We start from the raw sequence: 20,389 nt of genomic DNA on the forward strand, positions 1-20,389 counted from the left end.
AAATAATCAGTGGAGGCCCGTTTTTCTAATTTCCTTAGCGTCCGTGCTAAGACTGTAGGACAAAAACGATTTCTTTATTGAAAATGTTTTATTTTTTATGCAATTTCCCATGGAACTACTTGCTACAGATATGTTTCATGATGCTTCTATGAAATCTTATCAAATTTTAGCATAATTATTGAGTAAAAAAAGTATTGCGCGGAATTAGGTCACGTCTTTTTTCATAATGCCCTAACTCCGCGCACTGTTTTTCGCTGATCAACAAACAAGTTAAAAATGCTATATTCGTCTTCACATCTAACTATTTCTATGAAAGGTGTCTTCGTGCATAAATACGTTTCACGGGCAAGCAGAATCTCGGGAAAGCTCACTTACAGGGAAACTAAAAGCGGCCGTCCAGAAACCACGTGGTCATTCATGGTGAGAGGAAAAGTTTGTCCAAAGACCAAGCCCCATAAAAATTATAAAATTTTTCTGTGAACGATATACCACAAGAGGAGAGAATCTATACATCTAAGCACACAAAATTTATTTAACATTGTGAACCACAAATAACAAAAAGTATGATATACGGGGAAGAGGGATTGCAAATGGCCATATTTTGTGAGACGTAATTTATGGATGAACTTTATAGTTCTTCTGAGGTTTCTAGTTTGCTTAACAGATTTAAGTTTCAGGTTCCCGTGGCATTAGCGGATACGATTGATTGAATTGTTTAGGACATTCCAAGCAATAATGCGAACTTGTGTTCTTGTGTTGTATGAACAATGCAGAATACGAATACCTATAGGGGTAGTCGGGGCTGTTTCGCCAATGGGTTGGAATGAGCACCCCTTAAAAATTGCATAAATTTTTGAAATTTCATCTGAAGTAACATGCAACTCCAAAGCTGGCAAGGAAATTAAGCAATATGTATGATATAAGTCAGTGTTCTAAACTCATAGAAAAATGAATAAATTATATTCGAAATAAAATGTTGATGATTGACTGTTACAATGTTCTTTAAAATTTAATCTTTTTGCACAGAGTGTTTTTAAACACTATTTACTTTCCAGCTTTGTGAACAAAATAATTAAATTACTAGATTCTATGGGATAATTTCACAATCTAAAATAGGGTGCTAATATCACCCCATCGATAAAAAACCGACACGAAAAATGACAAATTTTGAAAAATCATTCATTTATTCGGGAACTTTATAGGACAACGGAAATCGTGCGGGTCTAAAAATTGTTGGAAATCATACAAAGTACTGATAATTCCTTAATATTTTCTGCACTTCTATCGACTTTTCCTTAAGGTCTCCAAACTGCCCCACATTCCCCTATACGAAATTCACAAGTATCAATGCCACGTTAATGAAAAGACCATAACAAATGTTTTTCTCTGTTTCATATGGTAGTCATAAAAATATAATAAATAAAACTAAACGGCTCATACAAAAATTTACTTTTTTTCATACAAAAAGTATTATGGAGGGTGGAGGGGGTTGTAAATTTTCTATTTTAGCGTTTGTTACACTAAAAGTGGAAAGATTTATTATTCAATGTTCGGTTTTTGAATCAATTTTTGTTAGAGTGTAAAACAGAATCAAATGTATATTTTTTGCTGTGTGTGCTACTAGCGCAGACGACAGAAGGTGTAGAAAGCGAAGGTTTGTGGAGATTTGGCGCGATGCGAACGGAAGTAGGAAGGAGATAGGAAAAAGGAAATCATTAAAGTAGAAAATTCCGTCGAGTTAAGACGTGTTTCGTTTTGCTAAATAAAATTCTTAAAATACAGTCCACTTGCTTTTCGTCCCTGAACTATCCGAAGAACATTTTGGTCCTTCGAGCCGGATGTCGGATTAGTGGATGGAAGCAGTTTAGATTCTCGGTTCGTGCGCGGAACGAGAAAGAATCGACGCGAGTTTCGGCGGTTGCGACGGTCGAATCGCGAAGTGAATCCGATTGCATGCGTTGCATCGGATAGTGTTTTCCGACAAACGTGGTCGGAAATTGAATTCTGTTCCCGATTGAGTGGTCGAAGAAAGCTCCCGGATACTTGCGTGTTCCGGAAGTGTGAGCTGCTAATCGGACGGCAGAATAGAACTTTGAAAAGTGGAGGTCAAGCCTCAACGAAGAAGAAGAGCGTGAAAATTGTGCGGTAGTGAGAAGAAGAACTAAAAGAACTATTCGCATGTAATGTTTTTGCGTTCTGGTAAAGTGAAGAAAGTGTTGTTTCCGTCGACGCCATTTTCAACCCCGACCGGTGAATTCAGTGTGCTTCGTAGTGTGCGTGAGCAGAAGGAGGAAGCTGAACAGCGGCAGAAAGAGAAGGAAATGGCGGAAAGTGTTGTTGCGTTGGAGCAGTGTTGCCACGCTGCAAGGTCGAAAGTGGTGCGAATAAAGTCGGCCATTTTGAATGCAGAACAGGATCCTGAAAAGTTCACGCATCATGGCTTGAAGCTGTATCTGAAGACGGTTGATTCTTCTTATGAGGAATACAACAATTTTCAGAATCGTATTTACCTCACCGATCCACAGAGGAGAGAAGAATTCGAGCCAAAATTCGTCGAATTTGAAGAGCTGTACGAGTTCGTTCGAATTTCCCTCTGTGAGATGATACAGCACTACGAAGACATCGAGAAGGCCATTGTGAACGAGGCAGCGTTGGAGCGAGAGAAGCAGCTGCTGGCTGTGAAGTTTCAAGGTAATGCTGTGGCAATCAGTGATCGTGCTGGATCCAGTGGCGTACCGGAAAGTGTCGTGCCGTATAGAATGCCACCATCGTTGTTGTTGCAGCAAACACCATTGCCAACATTCGACGGCAAATACGAGCACTGGCACAAGTTCAAGGCGAGATTTTGCGATATTGTCGACCGGTGCACCCAGGATTCCCCGGCGACGAAGCTCCATTATTTGGATAAGGCGTTGGTCGGAGATGCGAAGGGGGCAATCGATGAGCAGACCCTCAACGATAACAACTACGACGGTGCATGGAGAATTCTGGTCGAACGTTACGAGAACCTCTCGATGGTGATTCATGGCCACGTGACAAGGTTGCTGAACTTGAAGCAGATGGCCAAGGAATCGTCAGTGGAACTGCGAACGTTGATCGACGACTGTACGAAGCGTGTGGAGTCCCTGGAGTTCCACAAGCTCAAGATGGACAAGATGTCTGAAGCCATCGTTATCACGTTGCTAGCGTCGAAGTTGGATCCGAGTACCCGAAGAAGCTGGGAAGCATCTTGTGAACACGGTAAGTTACCTGTGTATAAGGACACGATTGCATTCCTGCGAAAGCATTGCCATGTTCTGGAGCGGTGTGAACAAAATGTCATGCCAATCAAGAGCAAGATCGTGCCGATGAAGACCCAGCCATCTATCATTACCAGTAAGACGCACACTGTGATGATTTCGAAGACGACCGATGGATGTCCCGTGTGCGGAAGTGCTCATTCGATTGATGCATGTGGAGCGTTCAAAAGGTTGAATGTTGACGAGCGGTATATGAAGGCGAAGCAGCTGGGATTATGTTTCAGCTGCCTGCTACGAGGACATCGAACGATAGCCTGCAAGAGCGGTAAAACGTGTCCAACTTGCTCAAAGAAACATCATGTACTTATGCATCCGGAAGAAAAGAAGCCTGTTGCAGTTGAATTCCCTCAGCCACCTGCGGCAGAGCAAGCAACGAGTTCCTCCCATCCACTGACAGCAGCAAAGTGTACGATTCCAATCGAGCCAATGCAGCCGGAGCAGATTTTGTTGGCGACAGCTATCGTGATGGTGTATGATTCCAACAAAGTAGCGCATAAGTGCCGTGTGCTGCTGGATTCCGGAGCGATGGCAAACTTCATGTCAACCAGAATGGCGGAATTGTTGCGACTGCGAAAGGAGGGTGCCAACATCCCAATCGATGGAGTGAATGGGATGAAGACTGTCGTGAAGTACAGAGTGAACGCTAGAGTGGCATCAAGAACAACTGGTTTCCAATCATCGTTGGATTATCTGGTTGTGCCTCGAGTGACCGGTGCATTGCCGGCTACTAAGATCGACCCACACAGCTGGCAGATTCCCAAGTCGGTTGAACTAGCAGATCCGCATTTCTATGAACCAGGTCGCATTGACATGCTACTCGGTGCGGAGCTGTTTTTCGAAGTGCTTCAAGAAGGTAAGATAAAATTGGCCCCGAATCTACCATTGTTGCAGGAGAGTCAGCTTGGATGGCTTGTTTCTGGACCGGTGTCCGACTCTGTGATCGGAACCGTGAAGGTGTGTCAAGCTGGAACCTCGGTGGAAACCGACGAGCAACTGTGCCAACTGCTGCGACGGTTTTGGACCATCGACGAGTTTGGAGGTGATGCATCGCCTAAGCCAGACGATAAATGTGAATTGAGTTTCCAGGAGACGCACAGTAGAACCAAGGATGGCCGTTACGTGGTAATGCTGCCATTCCGCGATAATGTTGGAGAGCTCGGAGAATCCCGAAACCAAGCGATGCGACGATTTTTGTCTCTGCAGCGTCGCTTAGAAGGTCAACCGGAGTTCAAGCAAATGTACGTTGATTTCATCAGCGAGTATCTGGCACTTGGCCATTGCCGAGTTGTGACGGATTCCGAATGCGATAGGCCTGAGTCTGTCTACTATCTTCCACACCACTGCGTGATTAAACCGGACAGCTCAACTACCAAGCTGAGAGTGGTGTTCGACGCTTCGGCGAAGAGTAGTTCAGATTTGTCGTTGAACGATGTGATGGAGATTGGGCCCACAGTGCAAGAGTCACTCTTCAATGTGATATTGAGATTTCGCTTGCATAAATTCGTCTTCACCGCCGACATCCCGAAAATGTATCGGCAGGTGATGGTTCACGAGGCTCATCGAAAGTATCAGCGAATTCTGTGGAGAGAAGATAAACATCAGCCAATGAAGGAGTTGGAGTTAAATACTGTTACTTACGGTACAGCTGCAGCGCCTTTCCTGGCGACACGATCGGTTGTCCAGTTGGCTAGAGACGAGCAAGAAGATTTCCCAGCGGCGAGCGAGGCAGTTGAGAAATGCTTTTACGTCGATGATGTGATGACTGGTGCTGACACGCTTAGCGATGCTAGGCAGCTCCAGCGAGATTTGATCGCACTATTGGATAGAGGTGGATTCCAGCTCCACAAATGGTGTGCGAATGATGAGGCGTTACTCGAGGACATTCCATCTCATGCCAGGGAGAAGCAGATGAACTTCGAAGACTGCGAGATCAACGGAGTGATAAAAACTCTTGGCATTCTTTGGGATCCCTCCAGCGATGAATTCCTGTTCCACGTGAAGCCAATTAGAGATGGCTCTGAATTTCCCACGAAGAGGTCAGTGCTGTCCGATATGTCAAAACTGTTCGATCCTCATGGCTTACTAGCACCGGTGGTACTCATCGCCAAACTGGGAATGCAACAGCTATGGCAACAGAACGTAGGATGGGATGATACGATTCCAAAGGAGCAACTTCGAATATGGAAACGATTCAGATCCGAACTTTGCTGTTTGAATTCCCTCCGGATCGATCGGTGGATTACTATTGACGATACGGTGGCTGTGGAGTTGCATGGATTTGCTGACGCTTCCAAGGTGGCGTACGGATGTTGCATCTATATGAGAAGCGTGAAGAGTGATGGTGCTGCAGAAGTTCGACTGATTTGTGGCAAGTCACGAGTTGCCCCAATGAAAGAACTACAACGAGACATCAAGGTGGACGCAACCCCTGATGAGATGACGATCCCGAGGCTAGAGTTATGCGCTGCGTTGCTGCTGGCTGAACAAGTGGATAAAGTGCGCGAAACCTTAGCATTAACAACCGCAAAGGTGGTGCTTTGGTCGGACTCGAAAATAGTGTTGAACTGGTTGAAACAAATGAAGCCAAATACCCCAGTGTTCGTACAAAACCGCGTAGTGAAAATAAGAAAACTTTTTGCGTGGCACACGTGGCACTATATTTCGACTCAGCACAACCCAGCGGATTTGGTGTCACGTGGTGTATTCCCTGAGGATTTGATGCGGTGTGAAGAATGGTGGTTTGGCCCAAGTGTGATTCCTGTTGTTGAAGACGATGAATGTGGTGTGGTGGAACCGGAAGAATATGCCCACCAAATTGTGACGACTTTGGTACCGGAACGAGATTCTGTAATACCGAAGAAACATCTTGAGCCGTACGAAGTGATCCTGAAGTACAGCAGTTATCGAAAGCTGCAGCGTATTTTCGGGTACGTAGTTCGTTTCCTACACAACTGCCGCTTGAAGGGAAACAAGACGACGCGCAGAAGTGGTGCACTGAATAGTGAAGACTACACCGAAGCACAGAAGGCGATGGTGACCATTGTCCAGCTGGTGGTCTATAAGGAAGAAATCAGTTGTATCCAAGCGAACCAACCAGTGAAGGGAAAACTGCGCAATTTGAACCCAATCTACGACGACAACGAAAGGCTGCTGCGAGTTGGCGGTCGCATAAGGAACTCCGACCTGCCGAAAGACCAGAAGCACCCGATGATTTTGTCGGAGAATAACCACTTCATGGAACTGACGGATGATCCCTTCGATTACGAAGCGCTGAGCCCAGGACATTTCTTAGTCGGACGGGAACTGATGTCGGTAGCAGAACCACTGTACGGTGATTTGAAGGAGATGAGCTTGTCACGGTACCAGCTGGTGCAAGAACGAATGCAGCATTTTTGGCCACGGTGGTCGAATGAGTACGTGACGAGTCTTCAGAAGCGCAGCAAACGGTACAAGGACCCTACGTTGCTGCGCACTGGATTGCAGGTGATGATTCTGAAAGAGGACAACATGCCACCTAAGACCTGGAAGTTGGGTCGCATTGTTGAAACGCACCCAGGTAAGGACGGAGTGGTACGTGTGGTTACGATCCGCATTAGCAACAGCATCTACAAGCGACCGACGACCCAGATCGCTGTGCTTCCCATCGATGACTGCACGGATCAAGCAGAGTCCAAGGAGAAGTGAGACCTTCGCCTCACCCGGGGGAGTATGTTACACTAAAAGTGGAAAGATTTATTATTCAATGTTCGGTTTTTGAATCAATTTTTGTTAGAGTGTAAAACAGAATCAAATGTATATTTTTTGCTGTGTGTGCTACTAGCGCAGACGACAGAAGGTGTAGAAAGCGAAGGTTTGTGGAGATTTGGCGCGATGCGAACGGAAGTAGGAAGGAGATAGGAAAAAGGAAATCATTAAAGTAGAAAATTCCGTCGAGTTAAGACGTGTTTCGTTTTGCTAAATAAAATTCTTAAAATACAGTCCACTTGCTTTTCGTCCCTGAACTATCCGAAGAACAGCGTTACGTAATGAATGAATGCTGCCTTTCATTGAAATTAATCTTAATTTGATTGCTTCGCGAGTGCGCGGAATTAGGCGTTCTTCTTCGCGGAATATGGAAAAGCGTTTCAAAAGTGCGCGGAATTAGGCAATTTCTATGAGTGAACTATTTCAACAAAATCTCAATTTTAAATTATGAATACAGTCTAGTTTATATTTTTCCCATAATCTAAAACAGATGGCGATCCACTCATAAAGCTTTTTTATTGATGCAATACTATTTTTTAATTAAACATTTCAATCGTTTTATTCCTTAACTGCGCTGAATTACGGCACTTTACGGTATAGCATCTATTCGGTGTCATGCAAACAGCGAATCCAGGCGTTTGCCCGGTATAATGCAAACAGAGGATGTTTTTCCATTTTTAGGTCCGACGAGCGACAGCGAGTTCGGACAGCAAGCGTTTGCCCGGTATAATGCCAACATAGTCTTTTACGCAACAAGCAGGAGAATGATTGCTGAGATAGGGTATAACAAGTGTTTGAGTGATCATAAGAATACTAAGTTTACTAAAAATACTTTTCATCGTTCAGTGCATGTTCGATTTTGACTCGGTTTGAATTTGGCAACATGGAAATCCATGTACACAAAAATGGATTATGGTCAGTCACAAATCCTATCAATTTTTATATACGCGATTTCGTGTTTTAATACTTTTAATAAACTATAGATATTATTGGGCCGAGACAATGTGATGTAGATTCTAAAGAAATGAAACTGAGCTGTTTAGTTCGAAGTATCAGAATAGACTGATCATCTCTTTTATTTCAATTTCTTTCGGAGCCCATCGGCTGAACATTGTATGAGTGTGTTGCATGAGTATCGTGTAGCGAAGATCACTACAGTTCTTCCCCCTTTAAAAATTAAGAATATAATTATCAGAACTTGACATTTGTCAAATAAATAGTACATAATACTTTGTATAAACGAACACTTAACAAGGTAAACTATAAATTGAACAAACAATAATTTGGTTAAATCTCTCAGTACATGGTGACAATAATCACAGCGAAATATTTCATTTTTCGGAGTTTGTTCTGCTTGTACATTTACTACGATCGAATTCTTATTTGAGATATCCTTGGTTTCGCATAGTCTCAATCTTCTAATGCATTTGGACGTGACGGAAGGCCTCAGATGAACCACAATATCTTTGCCGCATTCGTACCTTATCGGCCGCACCTTTGCGCTTACTCTCAAATGGCTCATCTGCAAAACACAATTAGAATACATTGTAGAAATTGAGATCGATGGTATGGATGCATTAAAATGCGAAAGTAATTGTAACCATTTGATTATATACTCAATCACCCAATAGTGGAAAACGAAAGTTTTTCTTTCTACCTCTGTGATCATTCTGCTTATGTTTGAAACACTCAATTTGAAACAATGTTTTGAACCGTACAGTTCTCTCAGGTGGCAACTCAAGAATATTTCTAATTTGAGATTTCTTCTCAACCACAAAACTAGGATATATGCTATCATTAAACTTTCAGTCATTCTAGGGTTATCTGGACTCGCCATCAAAATCGGCGTTCTATTTAACTGTCCATTAGTTTTATTATCTTGTAAAGTTTCTGCTACACCGACATCTTTCGGTTTCAAAGAACTTTTTTCCAATACAAACTCATGTATAAACTCAAACCATTCAAGTTCAAAATCTGGATAGACGTTTAATTCTATTAAATATGCACATACGTGTATCTTCTCGCTAAATGACTTTTCATTACAATGAGGCTCTTGCTCTCCTTTTTTTGATCTAAACGTATTACTACCAAAACTACAAAGGCAGCGTCCATTTATTACGTAACGCTAAAATTGGAAATTTGTGACCCCCTTCCCCCCCCCCCCTTCGTAACGCTTTTTGTATGACAAATTTAAAATTTTTGTATGAGTCATAACGCTTGAGCCGACTCCCCCCCTCCCCCTAGAGCGTTACGTAATTTGTGGATGCCGCCAAACATATGTGTTAGTATTTACTAACTCTATTGGTACATATAAAGGTCTACATTTGTAAATCCCCCAGTAAGACAATTGTTTTAGCACTTGACCGAAATCGTTGTCTAACTTATTCACAGCAACACTACTGGCCTCATTTATTAAAACATTTATTCTTGAATTTTGTCTCATATTCTTGCATATAATGCCTACCACCTACCTATTAGATTCTATGGGATAATTTCACAATCTAAAATAGGGTGCTAATATCACCCCATCGATAAAAAATCGACACGAAAAATGACAAATTTTGAAAAATCATTCATTTATTCGGGAACTTTATAGGACAACGGAAATCGTGCGGGTCTAAAAATTGTTGGAAATCATACAAAGTACTGATAATTCCTTAATATTTTCTGCACTTCTATCGACTTTTCCTTAAGGTCTCCAAACTGCCCCACATTCCCCTATACGAAATTCACAAGTATCAATGCCACGTTAATGAAAAGACCATAACAAATGTTTTTCTCTGTTTCATATGGTAGTCATAAAAATATAATAAATAAAACTAAACGGCTCATACAAAAATTTACTTTTTTTTCATACAAAAAGTATTATGGAGGGTGGAGGGGGTTGTAAATTTTCTATTTTAGCGTTACGTAATGAATGAATGCTGCCTTTCATTGAAATTAATCTTAATTTGATTGCTTCGCGAGTGCGCGGAATTAGGTTGGTGGGGATTGCTCATCAAACCTTCCGGTCCACCTCATTGTTACGTACTATTTGGTGCTGGGTGTAGTTCTTGTTTTTCCAGCTGTATTGAAAAGCATGAGCCATAGTCTTTGGCATACAATTGGATCTTTCTTTAGCAGAAAAGAACCGAAATGTCTATCGACGACCGGTGATTGCTAGCAGATATAGTGGAGAGCTTGTCTTGAAACGTTCATCGCTTCAAGCTAGTTGAAAAACTGAATACACTGATTGCCTGTCGATCAGAGCCGAACTAGGCATAGATCGTATACATACATCTGAATCTACATGTCTCCGATGCATTACATCGTTCAAGGTGGGAGTTATCTGATATGTGAATATGGTACCATGACAGAATTTTTCATCTGAATGAAGTGATAAATCATAATATTCCGCAAACTGTATCACACATCTACAGAATGTATTGCGTGAAGTTAGGACACAGCAGAGTATTGGGTACATAGGACCAAGTCCCTGTCGGGTAGCGCGAAACTGATGAGCGATAGACAATAGAATCAACAACACTACCATAAGGGATAGTAAGCATGTGACTATTGTCGAAACTATGATTAGGAGGCAAATCAACATCCCAAGATCAATTTTTGTTACAACCCAATGTAGGTATTAAATTAGGTTGTAGAAAATGATAAATATCTGATCACTTAGGGATGTGCTGCAAGTTAATAAATGCTCGTAGTCTGTTTTCTTCGAATACATATGTATAAATTGTTAAAATTGCCGAATCATACGCGGAATTTATTAAACGGATCATGATATTAGGACTGAAATCATAATGATGATAGATTATCAACTTTCCTTTCGTCGTGCTATTTGTTACCGTTAGAATCACCAAACTGATTGGTTTCCCACTACATACACCAATACAACAGCACGAAAACTGAAGTATTATAATCGCGCGTTGAAACTTATTCAATATCCATATATTACATTAATAGTGAATTCTTGTATACAGCTGGTATAAATAACAGAATCATCAACTTCTTAAACATTCTTTAACTGAAAACAGGATGCTTGTTTTATCAAACATGCTCAATCTGCACCTAAAATCTCGGATCCAAATAGTTTTCTAAATAAAAATTGAGTCTAAATAAAACGTGTAGGCCAACAAAACATAATTGAGTAGGAGTTTACAAGTTACTTAGGGAATTGAAAGCACATGAAAAGCAGTTTAAATTAATCTATTAGTAGATCAACACTAATGCTCACATTTTTATATTCTCATTTCATCATGGTCCTCATTGCTCGAGCGGAGACGAATACCCTGCAGATGGAAAAAATCGACAGCGCTACGATAAGGAAACGTAACAGATGAGAAACTATCGATACATTTATCAATTATAAAACCCCGTTTTAATGTTAACACTTCGTTTCTGTTTTTTTCGTTTCAGCAATCAAACAACCGAACCAACTCTACTATCTTTTCATTTCTTCTGCGTTATACTTATAGTCCCTCTAGCACTGAACCGAGTGGTGCGCCTTCCGCTTTCTTACTGGTGCTGTCTTTCCTGTACATTTGGCATAGTGTCGGAGGTGGTGTATTGTATTTGCTATACAACGCGCTACTTTCGATATTGTGCTTGGCGTGTGGGGAGGCAGTACTAGTGGTGAAGAGGAGGGCGCCATTCGGTTTAGTACCAGAGGGACTATATCTATTTAATGTATCTGAAGCTTGTGGGACCGCTTTAATTCCGGCGCCTGCTTGTGGAAGATCCCGGTGTGCTAAACGGTATAGGACATGTTAACGGGGGAGGCTTGGTAGGTCCTCACCCAGCCCGTGTCTAGATGGGCGGATAATTGTCTGCCAGGGTGTGGATTGAGCAATTACAATTCGCGAGTGCGCGGAATTAGGCGTTCTTCTGCGCGGAATATGGAAAAGTGCGCGGAATTAGGCAATTTCTATGAGTGAACTATTTCAACAAAATCTCAATTTTAAATTTTGAATACAGTCTAGTTTATATTTTTCCCATAATCTAAAACAGATGGCGATCCACTCATAAAGCTTTTTTATTGATGCAATACTATTTTTTAATTAAACATTTCAATCGTTTTATTCCTTAACTGCGCTGAATTACGGCACTTTACGGTATAGCATCTATTCGGTGTCATGCAAACAGCAAATCCAGGCGTTTGCCCGGTATAATGCAAACAGAGGATGTTTTTCCATTTTTAGGTCCGATGAGCGAAAGCGAGTTCGGACAGCAAGCGTTTGCCCGGTATAATGCCAACATAGTCTTTTACGCAACAAGCAGGAGAATGATTGCTGAGATAGGGTATAACAAGTGTTTGAGTGATCATAAGAATACTAAGTTTACTAAAAATACTTTTCATCGTTCAGTGCATGTTCGATTTTGACTCGGTTTGAATTTGGCAACATGGAAATCCATGTACACAAAAATGGATTATGGTCAGTCACAAATCCTATCAATTTTTATATACGCGATTTCGTGTTTTAATACTTTTAATAAACTATAGATATTATTGGGCAGAGACAATGTGATGTAGATTCTAATGAGATGAAACTGAGCTGTTTAGTTCGAAGTATCAGAATAGACTGATCATCTCTTTTATTTCAATTTCTTTCGGAGCCCATCGGCTGAACATTGTATGTGTGTTGCATGAGTATCGTGTAGCGAAGATCACTACAGTTCTTCCCCCTTTAAAAATTAAGAATATAATTATCAGAACTTGACATTTGTCAAATAAATAGTACATAATTCTTTGTATAAACGAACACTTAACAATGTAAACTATAAATTGAACAAACAATATTTTGGTTAAATCTCTCAGTACATGGTGACAATAATCACAGCGAAATATTTTATTTTTCGGAGTTTGTTCTGCTTGTACATTTACTACGATCGAATTCTTATTTGAGATATCCTTGGTTTCGCATAGTCTCAATCTTCTAATGCATTTGGACGTGACGGAAGGCCTCAGATGAACCACAATATCTTTGCCGCATTCGTACCTTATCGGCCGCACCTTTGCGCTTACTCTCAAATGGCTCATCTGCAAAACACAATTAGAATACATTGTAGAAATTGAGATCGATGGTATGGATGCATTAAAATGCGAAAGTAATTGTAACCATTTGATTATATACTCAATCACCCGATAGTGGAAAACGAAAGTTTTTCTTTCTACCTCTGTGATTATTCTGCTTATGTTTGAAACACTCAATTTGAAACAATGTTTTGAACCGTACAGTTCTCTCAGGTGGCAACTCAAGAATATTTCAAATTTGAGATTTCTTCTCAACCACAAAACTAGGATATATGCTATCATTACACTTTCAGTCATTCTAGCGTTATCTGGACTCGCCATCAAAATCGGCGTTCTATTTAACTGTCCATTAGTTTTATTATCTTGTAAAGTTTCTGCTACACCGACATCTTTCGGTTTCAAAGAACTTTTTTCCAATACAAACTCATGTATAAACTCAAACCATTCAAGTTCTATGGTAAAATCTGGATAGACGTTTAATTCTATTAAATATGCACATACGTGTATCTTCTCGCTAAATGACTTTTCATTACAATGAGGCTCTTGCTCTCCTTTTTTTGATCTAAACGTATTACTACCAAAACTACAAAGGCAGCGTCCATTTATTACGTAACGCTAAAATTGGAAATTTGTGACCCCCTCCCCCCCCCCCCTTCGTAACGCTTTTTGTATGACAAATTTAAAATTTTTGTATGAGTCATAACGCTTGAGCCGACTCCCCCCCTCCCCCTAGAGCGTTACGTAATTTGTGGATGCCGCCAAACATATGTGTTAGTATTTACTAACTCTATTGGTACATATAAAGGTCTACATTTGTAAATCCCCCAGTAAGACAATTGTTTTAGCACTTGACCGAAATCGTTGTCTAACTAATTCACAGCAACACTACTGGCCTCATTTATTAAAACATTTATTCTTGAATTTTGTCTCATATTCTTGCATATAATGCCTACCAAAATACTAAGTAAAATATGTAGTGACTTTTCACCCAAAATTGTGACCAACAAAAAGTCCTTATTATTTAATTGTCTCACAAAAACTATCGGCCATATTTTATTTTTGGATTTGGATATATTCAAAAATAAATGGCGGTAATCACAATTTTCAAATATGTTTTTAAAATTGAACAAACAAATAACTTTATTTTCCATCAACACATTTGTTGAAATAACATCACGAATGATAAAAAACATTTTGATACTCTGTAAATTAGTTGCATTGTTTGCAACAGCAAACCCCTTGTTCCTTTGGTCGTATTTGTAATCCCTGTTTGTGTTTCTGTCCTTTGACGTCACAACATCGCAAAAGGATGTTAACTTCAGCGTAAATTCTATATGTGATCTAACAACGTAGGAATTCTTGTTTGTATATTTCTTTGGTCGTTATAACGTCCCTGTATTGTTCCACCATAAAAATATTTTATGCCTAAACCAATCATTCACTAGTGATTTCTCAACCAATTGGCCACATTTCAATTTTGTTTGTACTACAGATTGACTGAGAGGTGTAAACATTACGAGATTCGTGGTCGTCTTAATGTAATTTAATGCTTGAAACTCATTCAACGTCAAAGGTATATTCTCAAATTTAGCATAAATTAATTTTATTAAACTTAAACATAAAATCGTATAATAATGTTCGTGCATAATTCATGCTATAACATAAAACTTTGATTTTTAAATTCCTTCTATACATTGTCTGCTGTAAACCGGGTGTGCTATTAAAACTCATAATAATTGGAATTGTTAATTGAAATTTACCTTTGCATTAAAAAATTAACACATATTGAACTAATTAAAATAATAAGTTGGTAATTGGGATGAAATTGTTATTGATAATTAACAATTTAGCCTACTCAAAACTATTTCAATGAGGCAGAGAGATATTTGTTACGATTAATGTAACCAAGAACATTACGATTCAAATACATGAGCCGTTACCAAACAGTAACATCACACATCAATTTTCAATTAATTAATACATTTGAAAATCTGCAAAAATAAAACGATAACTAGCATGTTATTCTCCTGAAGAAAAATAAAATGGCAAATCAGTTAACAAAAAGCAAAAATAAAGGAATCACCAATGCACAATTAACTTTCGTTGAAATGGATTTAGTTTTATGATTGGGTCACCCTATTAACACATGTGTCCGTAAGATGTGAAAAGAAGTTCAGCTTTAATTGTATTACTGAATACATCCGCTGTATAGTATCAAAGTAAAATGGTGCAGATGAACAGCTTCATAATTGAACGCTTGTGTTGCAATAAAAAAAAACTGAATACTTATGGTTTTTATGCTTTAGCGAACATTTAGATTGTGGCAATTAACTTGCAAAGAGATAAAATGTGAATAAATCTTGAGGGTGCACCTACAAATCCGTCGAGCAACAAAAGATTATGGTCACAATATAGGTTTGACTAAATGGATAACTTATCCTCAACCAACACTGCTGGGATGGTTTAAACAGCCGAAAAATAATATCGCAGATTAACCGTTACTGTTGCACGCGATTGGTAAGTTAATAATCCCATCCTCGTCGCCGCGATTTCGTGTTTTAATACTTTTAATAAACTATAGATATTATTGGGCCGAGACAATGTGATGTAGATTCTAAAGAGATGAAACTGAGCTGTTTAGTTCGAAGTATCAGAATAGACTGATCATCTCTTTTATTTCAATTTCTTTCGGAGCCCATCGGCTGAACATTGGATGAGTGTGTGAAACCGACATTTATCGATCGCTATTGGATTCGGTATCGTGTAGCGAAACATCAATCTCAATGTTTCTGTGGGCCTCCTTAACCTTCCAGTCGTCGGCTTACCATATTCAAAATAGTTAATTTATTTCGTGGTCATTATTACGGTGATGCAAGTTTTAATAACAACAACCATTCAATTTTGGATCGGTTCAATTTAGGGAACATGAAAATTTTTGGCATGTTGCCAAAATCGAACAGGCACTGTATACCCTTCCAGTTTTCGCGAGGTTTTTACACTTATGTTGTTCAAAATACAACATGCGACTACCTAAGCTCCAATTATAGATTTTTTTTGGGTGTGTCAGTTAAAAATAAGGCATTTCACGGCAAAATTCTCTCTCTTTCGCTCTTCAACAAAACATGAAAACAATGGTGCCAGTACCTGTCAACTTTGGCAGGTATCAACTTTGACAGGTACTGGCACCGTTGTTTTCAGATTTCCCGAAGGAGAAATAGAGCCATTTTCTGATGACGTCACCGTGCAATGGGCAATAGGGCTTTAGGACATTTCGTCGAAAGACATTTGGTCGAATGACATTTGGTCGAAAGTACATTTGGTCGAAGCGACGTTTGGTCGAATGGACATTTGGTCGAATGGCTTTAGAAAAGTTTGTCGAATGACATTTCAATTATCAGTTATTTTGAATCGGCTAATTGAAAGATCAATTGGTAAAATTGTTTATTGTTATCTATGTTTTGCAATGTTGGTAAGATAGCGAATTCTTTTTAATAATCCGAATTATTGACTGTTATGGAATGAAAAATGAAACATTTTATTTTTAAATTTCATAGATCTATTTATTTGTGATTTAAAGGTTTGCCAATACCTAGGATTATTCTGATGAACTTTCCAGAAGTAGTTTTATATTATTGACTGAAATTGTGAATTTTTAATCTTTTAAAATACCATCATTCTTTGAAGACTGCTCAACAAGCTATTTTATTATCAACGATGTGAACATGATGATATTTTGAATTTATTATTCTTTTAAAATCCCATCGTTCTTTGCAATGAACTAATAATCTTCATCTGATGGAAGCTTTTGGAGAGAGTGCTCGGGATCTTTCTTTGAATTCCAGGTCATCCAGCTTACGAACATGGGTTAGATTTTTGAATGGAACGGCAGGAAAAAATGTTTAAAAAAAAAACCTTTACGGTGAAATGAATGTTTAATGTCGGTAACTCTACTGATGGCCAATTGGCTTATTGTGACTTCCAGCTTATTAACATTCGTCAAGAAAACATATGGGTGTTGGTGACCTCGAGTGATTAACAGAGTTTACATTAAAAGCTTCGAATAATTAAACGAGAAGTTGTGATTACTATGTATTGGATAAGGGAAGACGATTTGACTGTGGTGGCAAAAGTCGGCGTACATTCATTTGAGATCAGCTAATCTCGACTCGCAGAACATGCCTGAATGAAAAAGAAGCATGAAATGTCAAGAGGTTGATCAATATGTTGAGAGAGTAGGGTCCATCAAATTGAATAACATAATTTTCTTAACCGCATATAAATTGTTTGTAGAATGGTTGACACTTGTTTTCCATTATTCAATCACCCTGCGTATGAGCGACAAAATGCTGTTGCAATTAAACCTTTTCGACCAAATGTTCATTCGACGAAATGTCCGTTCGACCAAATGTACTTTCGACCAAACGTCATTCGACTAAATGTCATTCGACCAAATGTCTTTCGACTAAATGTCATAGATTCGGGCAATAGACCAACTGACACACCCAAAAAACACTAACCATACACTCTTATTCAGCTAGTAATGTTACTTGTGCATCTTGTCCCGCTTTACCCTACTGTAAAAATTTCCATAATATTGTAGAAAAATGTGCTGAATGTTTGTGGCTTTCACTAAAATTTATTTTAAAATTTCGGCCTACCGTGATTCGGCCTTTTGTGATTCGGCCTTCTGTGATTCGGCCTTCTGTGATTCGGCCTTCTGTGCTTTCGGCCTTTTGTGCTTTCGGCCTTTTGTGATTCGGCCTTATGTGATTCGGCCTTTTGTGATTCGGCCTTATGTGGTAGACCCGTGCACTACATATATAGCACAGACAAACAGACGTCACACTCTCACCGATGTCCATCGACCACCTTTTTAACGGCCGATTCAAATATATGGTAGGTGGCCAATCCACCACCCGCAGCGCTCGCATCGTTTTTGTTCGCGTTTGACGTTTACACACTACCGCCATCTGTTGGTCCATCGGCCAAACACACCGATTTTAGCATTGGGCGTACATGTCATCGTGACTATGATTTTGATCGGGATTTGTTCTAAGTGTTACGTCTGTTTGTCTGTGTATATAGAATCATAGTGATACATTTTTCTCGTCGATATATGTCCCAAGAACCACGGATTTGCTTCTTCAAATGGATGATGACGTCCCGTGCGGCCTTAACTTCACAAGCGTGGTGATGCTGAAGGCTCGAAAACTACAAGAGAGGAAGCAAAATGGATCTTTCTCGTGGATTGATTTCTCTCTCGTCTCCCCATCCACACGCTCGCACTGATCGAATTGTTGATGTAGCTAGACTGTGCACCGGCCAGAGTTGACGCTTTGGCTACTTACACACTTTTTTTTATTGTTGCTCGACACTGAAGAAGTCTGTAAGTCGCAGACGAAATAGGCCTATCTGTCAAGATAAGCAACACACAGTGCCGTAGCGTGCGGTTGGCCAGGTTGGCACCCGCCAAGGGCGCTAGCCGTCAGGGGGCGCCAAAATGAGCACATGGCAAAATTTTGGGACAAACATATCCAACGGAAAAAAAATGGAAAACATATCAGTGAAGAATTGAAGAAAATCTAGGTTCATATTTAGCAGTAAAGCATCTCAAAATCAGCGTTACCAAACTTCCAGATTTGTCTGGAATATTCCAGATTTTAAGTCTACATTTTACAAAAATCTGGAAGATCCAGATACAAATTTATAGTTACATTCTAAGGTTTTCCATATAAAACATAGGAAACCCAGTCTTTTCTAGTTGAAATTTCTAAAACCATCAAAATTTTGAAAAACAACCTGACATCCCTGTTTACATATTACAGAAATCATAAGTTGAAGAGTCTTTTTAGAAGTACTGGAAATTATAAATATAAATAAATTTACCGTTTTGACTCATATTCCGAACACTTAAGGCCAACGGTGACTTCAAATGCATCTGATTGGCATAAATTAGCTGATATTTGTAAAACCTTTAATTTCTCCGCAAAGCCTAACTGTTAGCAGTTGGGTGTGCCGATAAAATTGTTTACTTAAACTTGTTTAGTATTGTTTTTACATAAAAGTATGGAACAACATTTTGCTTCAAATGCCGAACACTGTGTTCATTCTGTCTCATATTCCGAACACTTTGATTCGAATTCCGAACAGTACAAATAGTTCATATCCAAATTAATAATTTCGCAAATAAATGTATCTGAGCTAGTTCTACTGGACTCGAACTAGAGAATCATCACTACTGCCGTGGTATAAAATAGATTGGAAGACGTTAAAATTGGATTGCAATTGACTGCCGTTTCCTTGTAATCTGATGACATATTTCAGCGAAACATTTCAACCAAACCGCCATACAAAAACCGAGTGTTCGGAATATGAGTCTGTTTGGAATTTGAGACAAAACGGTATATTTATATTTTTTTAAATTTACTTCCAAATTCCAAAATTTAAGCAGTTAGGCTTCAACGCTCTTCTTTTGTGAGCTCTATAGCCGTGAAAACTGTTTTACAAATAAATCTGATTTGTGGCGCTCGATTGATATTTAAAATGAGAATGAGCTAGGAGTTTGTATCAATTATATTAATTTGATCACACTAGATCCTTACGCAATTAAGCTTTCTCTATTGTTTATTGGTAAAACGACATTTCTTCAAACTTTGAGAAGGTCGATAATCACTTAGATAGCTTATCCCGCAGATTTAAGGAGCGGATTCTCGCACAATCCATGACATAGGAAAACGTGAGTATTTCAGGCTCTTAGTGATGGTAGTAAAGTCTTCTTATATTTGGCTATGAAATAAGTTTTTGAGCAAAGATGGTTTTATTACGAATAAACTTATAAATAAATAAATAAATAGTTTAGCTTAGACTGACTACATATATCAATGGTTGCTATTCCGTGATTGACCGAAGTCAGTGAAAATGCACAAAGAATCAACTAGAAGTTCGGCTGGGATTGGCCATAATCTTCTTCAGTGTGCATAATTCAGTGCCTCTATTTATACAGGGTCAATAACGGCGCCGGCCACGTCCTTGCAGTCAGGTGGGATTGGGGGAAGGAATGTTAGTGTGTATCCTTTGCTATTTGAAGACCGTGTTTGCCTCTGCATCTCCACAAAGGTTACTGGGAGGGATGTTTGTTAATGGGGAGGATCGTTGGGTCACAGGATTCACTTTGATAAGCGATTAGACCATGATAAATAATTATTTGTGAGATATAAACATGCTTATATGTAAATATAATATTTTCGTTTGATATTAACAATTTCTATGTATACAGGCAAAAAAATTGTGCGGTAAAAACTACCATTTTAGGGGGTTAACT

The 20,389-nt window shown here is 39.4% G+C and overlaps 1 protein-coding gene and 1 long non-coding RNA gene across 8 annotated transcripts in view; one reads left to right on the forward strand and one right to left on the reverse strand.

Annotated features, from left to right (window-relative positions):
* The window catches only part of LOC5574561 (calcineurin-binding protein cabin-1), a 254,046-nt gene that overhangs the window by 133,537 nt on the left and 100,120 nt on the right, over nucleotides 1-20,389 (forward strand). The gene's annotated exons all lie outside the window — the stretch shown is intronic.
* On the reverse strand, nucleotides 12,593-15,873 carry LOC110679269. The gene is made up of 2 exons (XR_002502346.1): nucleotides 15,518-15,873; nucleotides 12,593-13,074 (listed from the first exon to the last, which is right to left on the reverse strand). It is a non-coding gene; the product is annotated as an uncharacterized LOC110679269 (long non-coding RNA).

The sequence above is a fragment of the Aedes aegypti genome, chromosome 3, assembly GCF_002204515.2.
Source record: "Aedes aegypti strain LVP_AGWG chromosome 3, AaegL5.0 Primary Assembly, whole genome shotgun sequence".
In the NCBI taxonomy this organism is placed as follows: Eukaryota; Metazoa; Arthropoda; class Insecta; order Diptera; family Culicidae; genus Aedes; species Aedes aegypti.